Source organism: Triticum dicoccoides, chromosome 3A (assembly GCF_002162155.2).
Source record: "Triticum dicoccoides isolate Atlit2015 ecotype Zavitan chromosome 3A, WEW_v2.0, whole genome shotgun sequence".
Taxonomy (NCBI): domain Eukaryota; kingdom Viridiplantae; phylum Streptophyta; class Magnoliopsida; order Poales; family Poaceae; genus Triticum; species Triticum dicoccoides.
This window is the reverse complement of record NC_041384.1, coordinates 155,851,709-155,863,473: the sequence shown is the minus strand read 5'-3', so window position 1 is coordinate 155,863,473 and position 11,765 is coordinate 155,851,709.

The window sequence follows — 11,765 nt, the reverse complement described above, 5'->3', positions numbered from 1 at the left end:
GCCTCGCGCCGCCGCTTGCTCTCCTGCGCCGCTGCCGCCGCCGCGCCGGAGCGCACCGCCCTTGCCGGAGCCCCGCACCATCTCGCCGGAGTTAACCGCCGTCATCGTCATGAACCGCTACCAAACCGGTAAGAAAACCGATCCGGCTTTCTTCGGTTTTCTCTTGGTTTGGTTTTTAGATTAGACCGGTTTAGTTTTTTAGTTAGTTTAGTTATTTAACGACCGTTCTCTGTTTAGGTAAATCTAGCGAACGATTTCGTTCGTTAGCGTTCTGTAACGAACGTTCGCTATTTAGAGTTTTTCTCTTTTTTTTCTTTTTATTTTTTTCGGCCAGGGACCTATCCATGAATATTTTATTCACAGTTTAGTCCCTGATTTTCAAACCATCACTACTTTTTGCTCGTTAGTCCAAATCCAACGAAACCAATGCCCACTTCTTCGTTATGATCTCCTTTATCTAGTAATCCAACTCAAACATGTTTTTGAAAGTTTAAAATTTGAATTAGACCAGATTTGAATTCAAACTTCGTTTGATCATAACTTGAGTTTCATAACTCCGTTTGAGTTTATTGTTTTTGCAAATCGAAGCTCTTGACCTAAACTTTCTGATAAGTCCAAATTCACATAATTTTGGTACCATTAGAAATTGTTTTATGTTGCAAGAGTTATTTGCTTGGTTTTGATGTTTTCCGATTTGTTCTTCGTTCTTTCCGACCCTTTTGAGTGATTGCTTATGTGTGGTTACTACTGCTTGCTTACGATAGATTGACCGGAGTGTGACGAGTAGAACTATCAAGAGTTTTGAGTGCGAATCGTCTTCATCAACATTGCAGGCAAGTTCACACTTTGATCATACCCCTTTATCACCCAGTTTTTATGCATTAGTTCCAATCCTCAAACATTGCATGGTTAGGATGTGATTTAACATGTGGGTTGGGAAGTAGTTGATGAGGTAGAACCTATTGCCCTGTTACATTCAAACCCTTGGGAGTTACTTATCCGAATTGCTTATATTGCTATGCTATGCTCGTAGACGTGGTTTGGGTGAGTGAAATCCATGACAGATGTGAGATTGTTAATTAATGGTTCAACTTAAGGTGGCAACTTAAATACACATCTGGGTGGATTGAGGCACCTGGAGTACCCAGTGTTGCCTGTATTTTTTGGAAATCCCGGAGTACCCGTGTGATCTTCCTATGGACCGCCACCCAGGCTCAAAGGGAATTGAGATTATTCATGCTAGAAACTTCCGTGTGCAGCCACAAGCTATTATGGGCTCTAGCATAGTTGAGTAAGTTACATGAAGCTCTTGAAGAGGTGGATCGGCAGGTAGTGGGATTGTAGGTTTGGTAAGGTCTGCCTGGAGTAGAGAGTTATTGTTTCTGAAAGGCTGTGTCTTGGTCATCCGTTTCTCAAACACCATGTAGTGCGAGAAATTCAACGGAGGAGATCAAGTCTTGTGGGGAAAAGTGCACAAACCTCTGCAGAGTGTACAAACTAATCATGGTTAGCCATGTCCCCGGTTATGGACATCTTGAGTATCTGGTTCTTGGATTATCATATTGATCTCATCTCGTTACTTAAATAATTTGTTGGGTTATTGATGTTAATTTGGGATTGTGTTGGAGGAACCTTCTCAATATTTTCAACCAACTTTGTAGTTAGATAAGTTATATTCCTTTGCAGTAGGGAAAAATTGGCTTTTCGCAAAAAACATTATAACCATAAAGCTTTTTCCACCAGCCAAATATGCATGTAGTGATAGCCTTTATTCATCATTATCCTATGGTGTGAATTTGCCAATACATTCAATGTACCGACCCTTTCTAGCTGCAACGTCTCATGTTGCAGGATTCTTACGAGGAGTAAGTGATACGTTAGGGTTACGATTTCTACACTCAACTTTGGCGTTGGCGTTGATGGGAATCCACAACCTTTGTTACTTCCACTATTTTTGGATTGAGGTAATAGTATTTACGTTACTTTATACATGTGATTTACCTCTGTTATAAATCCTCGAGTACTGTGTGTGTCAGCATACCGATCCAGGGATGACACTTAAGCACAGGGACTTGACTGTCTGAGGTCGGGTCGCTATAACGTGACGTGAGCCATGACGACCAAGGCCAGGCGGGCGCCAGCGGGCGCAGTGTACCAGTTTCCTCTTTGGTGCTAAAGAGGCAAGCGCAGGCGCGGGGTCCCGAGGCATCAGACAAAGGTTTCCATACGGTGCAATAAGACCAAGACTAGCAGGACGGAGGTCATCGCGGAGCCAACAACAGCGTCACCACGAGAGCCTTTGGCAGGCGAAGACCACCTTTTGTCAGGATAACTTGTACTAGTTGTCCCCCTTCAAACTTGGCCATTGTGGGATCCCTTTCCGCCTAAACATTTGGGAAGAGAACCAAGGCCACTATAAATAGGACTTAGCCACCACCATAGAGGGGGATTGGATTCATTCCACCCTGACGAGCTCACCAGCTCATCTAGCTCAAGAACACCTCACCTCCGGAGGCTGTTCATCCCTTGTACTAGTTCATCCTCAGCCCCTCGAGGCAATCAGCCCACACACTGGAGTACGGTATTACATCGCAAGGTGGCCTGAACCAGTATAAACCCCCGTGTCTGTTGTTCTTTGGGTTCGTCTGGGTAGGTCGTGGAATTGTTGAGCGTGCAAGTTGTGGAGAGAGTGTTCTTCATGAGTTCGAACCTCACAAGGGTTTGATACGTCTCCAACGTATCTATAATTTTTGATTGTTCCATGATGTTTTATTATCAATCTTGGATGTTTTATAATCATTTTATATCAATTTTTGGTACTAACCTATTGACATAGTTCCAAGTGCCAGATGTTATTTTTTCCATGTTTTTTACATCGCAGAAAATCGATATCAAATGGAGTGCAAATGCCACGAAACTTTACGGAGATTTTTTATGGGCCAGAAGGAAGGCAATGAGCCCTGGTTGCACCTGGTGCGCCCCGAGGGGGTCACAACCCACCAAGGTGCGCCAAGAGGCCCTGGTGCGCCCTGGTGGGTTGTGCCCACCTCGGGTACCCCCGGACCACCACTTTGCTCTATAGATACCCCAAAAATACCAAAACCCTAGGGGAGTCGATGAAATATTCATCCAGCCGCCGCAGAGTCCAGAATCACCAGATCCAATCTAGACACCATCACAGAGGGGTTCACCACTTCCATTGGTGCCTCTCCGATGATGTGTGAGTAGTTCTTTGTAGACCTTCGGGTCCATAGTTAGTAGCTAGATGGCTTCATCTCTCTCTCTTGATCCTCAATACAATGGTATCTTGGAGATCCATATGATGTAACTCTTTTTGCGGTGTGTTTGTTGGGATCTGATGAACTTCTAGTTTATGATTAGATCTATGTTTTTATATCCATGAAAGTATTTGAGTTTCTTTGATCTCTTTTATGCATGATCTCTTATAGCCTCGTATTTCTTCTCCGATATTTGGGTTTTGTCTGGCCAACTTGATCTATTTATCTTGCAATGGGAAGAGGTGCCCGGTAGTGCGTTCGATCTTACGGTGCTTGATCCCAGTGACAGAAAGGGAACCGACATGTATGTATCGTTGCCACTAAGGACAAAAAGACGAGATCTATATCTACCACCATATAGATAAATGGATCTTGTCTACATCATGTCATCATTCTTATTGCATTACTCCGTTTTTCCATGAACTTAATACACTAGATACATGCTGGATAGCGGTCGACGTGTGGAGTAATAGTAGTAGATGCAGGCAGGAGTCGGTCTACTAATCTTGGACGTGATACCTATGTAGTGATCATTGCTTGGATATTGTCATAATTATTTGAAGTTCTATCAATTTCCCAACAGTAATTTGTTTACCCACCGTTTGCTATTTTTCTCGAGAGAAGCCACTAGAGAAACCTACGGCCCCCGGGTCTTCCTTCTCATATATTTGCCTTGCGATCTACTTTTCCTTTGAATTTTTGTTCAGATCTATTAAACCAAATTTCCAAAAATACCTTGCTGCATTTTATATTTATTTATTGTATTTGTCATTCGATCTATCAATCTACTACAATTTACCTCATGTTCATTTGCCTATCTTGAGGCGCCGTACCCTGGAAGGGATTGACAACCCCTTTAACACATCAGGTTGCGAGGAGTTGTTATTTGTGTGCAGGTGTTTCTTACGTTGTGTTTCTTGGTTCTCCTACTGGTTCGATACCTTGGTTTCATAATAGAGGTAAATACCTACCGTCGCTGTGCTACATCATCCCTCCCTCTCCAGGGAAATACCGACGTAGTTCTAGGAACCATCAAGGAGAATTTCTGGCACCGTTGCCGGGGAAGATCAAGTCAAGAGAGTCTCCCTTCAATGTGCTTTCTAGTGCCATTTCCGGGGAGGATCTTCAACATAACCAGGTTACTAATCACAAATCTCATCTCCTTGCAATTTACATTATTTGCCATTTGTCTCTCATTTTCCTCTCCCCCACTGATACGTCTCCAACGTATCTATAATTTATGAAGTATTCATGCTATTATATTATCTGTTTTGGATGTTTATGGGCTTTACTAAACACTTTTATATTATTTTTGGGACTAACCAATTAACCGGAGGCCCAACCCAAATTGTTGTTTTCTTGCCTATTTCAGTGTTTCGAAGAAAAGGAATATCAAATGAAGTCTAAACGGAATGAAACCTTCGGGAGAGTTATTTTTGGAACGGAAGCAATCCAGGAGACTTGGAGTAGACGTCAGGGAAGCTTCGAGGAAGCCACGAGGCAGGGAGGCGGGAACTACCCCCTGGGCGCGCCCCCACCATCGCGGGCCCCTCGTGGCTCCCCTGACCGACTTCTTTCGCCTATATATGTCCATATACCCTAGAAACATCAGGGAGAAGAATAGATCGGGAGTTCCACCGCCGCAAGCCTCAGTAGCCACCATAAACCAATCTAGACCCATTCCGGCACCCTACCGGAGGGGGAATCCCTCACCGGTGGCCATCTTCATTATCCCGATGCTCTCGATGATGAGGAGGGAGTAGTTCACCCTCGGGGCTGAGGGTATGTACTAGTAGCTATTTGTTTGATCTTTCTCTCTCTCTCTCTCTCATGTTCTTGAGATGGTACGATCTTGATGTATCGCGAGCTTTGCTATTATAGTTGGATCCTATGATGTTTCTCCCCCTCTACTCTCTTGCAATGGATTGAGTTTTCCCTTTGAAGTGATCTTATCGGATTGAGTCTTTAAGGATTTGAGAACACTTGATGTATGTCTTGCATGTGCTTATCTGTGGTGACATTGGGATATTCACATGATCCACTTGATGTATGTTTTGGTGATCAACTTGCGGGTTCCGCTCGTGAACTTATGCATATGGGTTGCCACACGTTTTCGTCTTGAATCTTCGGTAGAAACTTTGGGGCACTCTTTGAAGTACTTTGTGTTGGTTGAATAGATGAATCTGAGATTGTTTGATGCATATCGTATAATCATACCCACGGATACTTGAGGTGACAATGGAGTATCTAGGTGACATTAGAGTTTTGGTTGATATGTGTCTTAAGGTGTTATCCTAGTACGAACTCTTGGATAGATCGATCCGAAAGAATAACTTTGAGGTGGTTTCGTACCCTACAATAATCACTTCGTTTGTTCTCCTCTATGAGTGACTTTGGAGTGACTCTTTGTTGCATGTTGAGGGATAGTTATATGATCCAATTATGTTATTATTGTTGAGAGAACTTGCACTAGTGAAAGTATGAACCCTAGGCCTTGTTTCCTAGCATTGCAATACCGTTTACGCTCACTTTTATTACTTGTTACCTTGCTGTTTTTATAATTTCAGATTACAAAAACCTATATCTATTATCCATATTGCACTTGTATCACCATCTCTCCGCCGAAGTAGTGCACCTATACAATTTACCATTGTATTGGGTGTGTTGGGGACACAAGAGACTCTTTGTTATTTAGTTGCAGGGTTGTTTGAGAGAGACCATCTTCAACCTACGCCTCCAGCGGATTGATAAACCTTAGGTCATCCACTTGAGGGAAATTTGCTACTGTCCTACAAACCTCTGCACTTGGAGGCCCAACAATGTCTACAAGAAGAAGGTTGTGTAGTAGACATGAAGCTCTTTTCTGGCACCGTTGCCGGGGAGGTGAGTGCTTGAAGGTATATCTTTAGATCTTGCAATCGAATCTTTTAGTTTCTTGTTTTAACACTAGTTTAGTTTATAAAAGAAAATTACAAAAAATGGAATTGAGTTTGCCTCATATGCTTCATCTTTTTAATATTTTCCGTGAGAATGATGGAAAGGAAAATTGTGCTCAAGTGCTAGAAGAAGAAGTCTACAAAATGTTTGGCACTAAATCTTTGAATGATGAGCATGATTGCAATGTTGTTAGTATGAACTCCTTGAATATCCATAGTACTAATGATGATTGCAGTAGTCATGATGAAAATGTCTCTTATAATCATGTCAACTTTTGTGGAGTGCATAGAGTTTACAAGTACACGCCAAATAGGGAAGATAGATTTTGCAAGAGGCATAAGTATTTAGAAACCAAATGGCTGCAAGAGAGGCTATATGTTTGTGCTGTAAATTTAAAATTTCTTCGCCATACTTGTGAACTTTGCAATGAACATGGTCATTTAAATCTCCAATGCAAATTGTTTCATGATCGTATCGTGTCCAAAAATTGTGATGATTTGATTTCCCTTGCACATCATCATGAACTTAGTTTGCTTTTGGGTTATGAAGAAATGAAACGTATAACTAAGCATATTCCAGAATATAACCTTGAGAAATTCCTCGATATTGATCTAGAAGAAATTTTTATGTATTGTGCGGTGAATTCCATTGAAAATCCTTATAATGCCAATTACATAAAGAAAAGAAAACAAATAGAGGATGAAGAGAATACTAATGAAGGTTGCATAGTACACATCACCCACTTCACAAAAATTTGACGTTTTATTCGCCCCTCTTGTTCTGTTTGCCATTTTCTTATCGGATCTGTTTTTGAGTGCAATCTTGGTGTGTGCTCATCATGACTCAAGAGAACACCAAGTTATGTGATTTTTCAAATACCAACAATAATGATTTTATTGTCACTCCGCTTGCTCCTCCCGCCACTTGTGCGGAGACTTGTGATATTAATACTGCTTTGCTAAATCTTGTTATGAAAGACCATTTTTCCGGTACTCCTAATGAAGATGACGCGTCCCATCTTAATAACTTCGTGGAATTATGCAATATGCAAAAGAAAAAATATGTGGACAATGATGTGCTCAAGGTGAAATTATTTCCGTTTTCCTTGCGTGATTCTGCAAAAATTTGGTTCTCTTCTTTGCCTCGTAATAGTATCAATTCTTGGAATAAGTGCAAAGATGCTTTTATCACTAAGTATTTTACTCCTACAAAAATTATTTCCCTTAGAACCCAGATCATGAATTTCAAGCAACTTGAACATGAGCATGTTGCGCAATCTTGGGAAAGGATAAAAATGATGCTAAGGAATTGCCCAGCTCATGGGTTAAATCTTTGGAAGATCATACAAATTTTTTATGCGGGATTGAATTTTGTTTCTCGTAATCTTTTACATTCCACCGCGAGTGGTACTTTTATGGTAATTAATTTGGGTGAAGCCACCAAATTGCTTGATAATATCATGGCAAATTATTCACAATGGCATACCGAAAGAGCTCCTACTAGTAAATAGGTTAATTCGGTTGAATAAATTTATTCTTTGAGTGATAAATTTGATGCTCTCATGAAATTGGTTGCTAGTAGAAGTTCTCCTATTGATCTTAATGATATGAATTTGTCTACTTTGATTGAGAAAAATAGTGATGCCATTTATGTGAAATTTATTTCTCACAATAATTTCAACAATAATTTCAACAACACTTCCATAGAAGAAAAGTTGAATAAGATCGATGATTTGTCTAGAAGTGTTGATAGAATTGCTCACGATGTGGAAAATATCAAGATGTAAATTTTTGTGCCTAAAGTAGATGAATCAATTAAAGCTCTTTATGTTTCTATGGATGAAAGTAAGAAAAGAACTGCTATGCTTAGAGCTAAATGAGAATTTTTGGAAAAAGCTTTTTCTAGTGATTATTCTTGCAAAAGTTATGAAGATCTTAAAATGATTGGTGTTTCTTCTATTGATTCCTTGTTTAGTAAAGTTAAGAATGATGAAAAAGAGACTGGAGAATAGTCAACTTTAGGTAGAAGGCGTCCCAATATTTCGGAGGGTGAAAATCTTGTTGAAAAAATTGATGAAAGTGGGTTTGGAGAGGTCAAAACTTTAGCTAGTGATGCACTCACTATTTTGGATTACAAAGAATTTAATTATGGTAGTTGCTCTTTGATTAATTATATTTCTTTGTTGCAATAGATGATAAATTCACCCCATGCTTATGAACAAAATAAAGCTTTTACTAAACATATTGTTGATGCTATGATGGCAACTTTTGAAGAAAAAGTGGAATTAGAAATTTCAATTCCTAGAAAATTGTATGATGAGTGGGAACCTACTATCAAAGTCAAGATTAAAAATTATGAGTGTTTTGCTTTGTGTGACTTGGGTGCTAGTGTTTCCACAATTTCAAAATCTTTATGTGATGTGCTTGGTCTTACCAATCTTGAAGAATGTTCCTTGAATTTGCACTTGGCGGATTATACTATTAAAAAGCCTATGGTAAGAATTAATGATGTTCGTATTCTTGCAAATAGAAATTATGTGCCCATATATTTTATTGTTCTTGATATTGATTGCAATCCGTCTTGTCCAATTATTCTTGGTAGACCGTTTTTACGCACTATCGGTGCCATGATTGATATGAAAGAAGGCAATATTAAGTTCCAATTTCCTTTGAGGAAGGGTATGGAACACTTTCCTAGAACTAGAACTAAGCCACCTTATGAATCAATCACGAGGGCATCTTATGGATCTTGAACCAAAGATGACAAAACTTAGATCCTTGCTATATGCCTAGCTAAGGGCATAAAACTATAGCGCTTGTTGGGAGGCAACCCAATGAATAAAATTTATTTTTGCCTTTTTATTTATGTTCTTGAGTGTTAGCAAAATTATGCTACTGTTATAATTGTGGTTTTTATGTTTTAATTAGTGTTTGTGCCAAGTAAATCCTTTAGGATCTTCTTGGCCAATAGTTGTTTGATCTTGCTGAAAAAACAGAAACTTTTACGCTCACAAAATTAATTTTCATTTTTACCAGGGAGCGATAAAATACCCATTCCACTTGCAGTAGATCAATATACAAATTTCTCAGGTCTTCCTAATTTTTCAGAGTTTTTTGAGTTACAAAAGTATTCGAAATAATCTGATTGCTACAGACTGTTCTGTTTTGACAGATTCTGTTTTCTTTGTGTTGTTGTCGGGGGAAACTGATCCACGAACACCTATGGGGCCGGCGGACCGGGCCCCTTTCGGTTCGATGGGGGGCGGAGATCACACGAAGAGCAGATCGAGGCGAAGCACACGAGCAGTTTACCCAGCTTCGGAGCTCTCCGGAGAGATAACACTCCTACTGCTGCTTGTTTGATTATCTTGTGTTCTTGGTCCAGAGAGAGAGCGTAGTGTTTTTCTGGGTCCCGAACTAGTCGAACTTCACGAACCAGTCCAACCGAACCCTGTCTACGTTGCGCATGGGCCTCCTTTTATACGCTAAAGGGGTCACCGACAGGTGGCAACGCAGAGAAGGGTACAAATGTAAAAAGCGAGGTGGTTGGTACAGTTACTTGTATAGTGCACCCTACCTAACCCTGACGGCAGGGGACAAGGGCATTAAATGCCCGTCTGAGTCGCCCAAACAGTGCAGAAAAGGACCGTTAGGGGCGCCACCATTCGCCACGATGGCGATCTTGTCAGCTTCGTATGCCACTGCGCACCGCTGGCTGCACAGCCTCCTGCCACGCGCGCCTGGAGAGGCCCCCAGAGCGACACGTTGGTGGATGCGCTGGAGCGTGGGCACAGAGTGGCCGCCTGCTGCGGCAAGCGCCTTGCCGCTGTTGTTATCTTGTCGGGTCCGGAAGCTTGTCGCTCACCGGGCCTCGAGGTACCTTGGTTGGTCTTCCCGGCAAGCTCCTCTTGCCGGGGCCTTGTTGCCTTGCCGGAGCACGTGGCGCGTCGCGGCAAGTTCCTCGGAGTGCCTTGGTTGGCCTTCCCGGCAAGCTCCTCTTGCCGGGGCCTTGTCTCCTGAGCTTAAATACTTTGTTCTTGAATGGCTCCAAGGGAACCACGGAGGATCTTGGCGTTCGCCCGGCAAGCCTTGCCGTGGGGTGCTGCAACTGCCCGTGCACAAGTTTGGGGTACTAGGGTACCCCTATTCTAGTACACCGACAGGAGCCCCCGGGCCTGGGCCAGACACGGTGCCGAGCGCTGTTGGGCCAGGCCCAAGACAGGGCACGGGCACACGCGGACTGGGCCACGCCGAATCTCGCTCCGTATCCACCGCGCTCTCCCCTAACGGCACGCGTTGAATGCGGCGTCGTGGGAGAGATCGTGGGTGGTTCTTTATTCGGAAGGGTGAAACGTCCGCCCCGTCCCTCTTTATAAGCAGAGGAAACAAGGGCAGTTCGTTCCCCCTCGCTGGTTGCTACTACTCCATCTTCACGAACCTCCACCGCTCCCCCCCTTCTTCTCGAAGCCGAGAGAGCAGCGCTCCGCCCCCCATTGCCACCAGCATCACCAACGCCGTCGACCTCCCCCACCACCTCCGCCATGGCTCCGAAAGCCGACAAGGGAAAGGGCATGAAGTCGGCCGAGGCGCAGCGGCTCGCGGCGCTGCGGAAGGAGCGGGCGATCTTATCCCCCCAGCTCGGCGTGAAGGAGCTGAGGGAGTACTTCTACCTCTTTTGGGCGACGGAGACGCGGGCACATCCGCGCACGAGGGTACTCCCGGCCGCTGCTTCGGAACTGGCTCCAAACGGGTACCCATTCTTCGCGCTGTTCTTCTATTGCGGGCTCTGCCCGCCCTTCTCGGAGTTCTTCTGCGATATCATGAACACCTACGGCTTCCGCCTCCTTGATTTCACCCCCAACGCTGTTCTGACCATGGCAGTTTTCGCACATTTGTGCGAAAACTTTGTTGGAGTCCACCCCAATGTTGCCCTTTTCCGCCACTTCTTCATACCTCGGGTAGAGAGAGGAGAGCCGCTTGCCGGAGGGATCGCCTGGATCTCGAGAGTTGGCAAGAAGGAGGCGTACTTGGAGGGTGAGCTCCGCAGCAAGTGGGAGGAGTGGAGAGCGGAGTGGTGCTGGATCGTCGAGGAGAATCCGCAGCCCTTCACCGCTGTGCGCCAAGCTCCAATAGTACGCGGCAATGACTGGAGCAACGTGGCCTCGGAAGACGAGAGGCTGAAGATCGCCATTACTAGGGTCCTTCGCCTCAGGCTTGCCGGGCTCACTGTAGGCGCTGTAGGCGCAGATTTCCTCCGCCGCCGCATCGGCCCCCCTGTAGGAGAGGGGGAGGCCCGCCTGGGAATTCAAGAACTCGGCGGACATCATGAGGCTGCGGCCGGGCCTCAACTACAACTTCACCATCATGGAGCTGGATGCAATGCTCCTGGAGTTGTTCAAACGCGATCCCCAGCACCCATTCACGCTGGCGAGGGGCGTCGTTCCATTGTGCAATAATTCTTTGCTTGACCGGATCCGCGCCATGATGCCGTTGTGCGATTCACACGGAATCGTTCCAACTTGGCAAGAGCCTGCGGATGACGTCGTGCAAG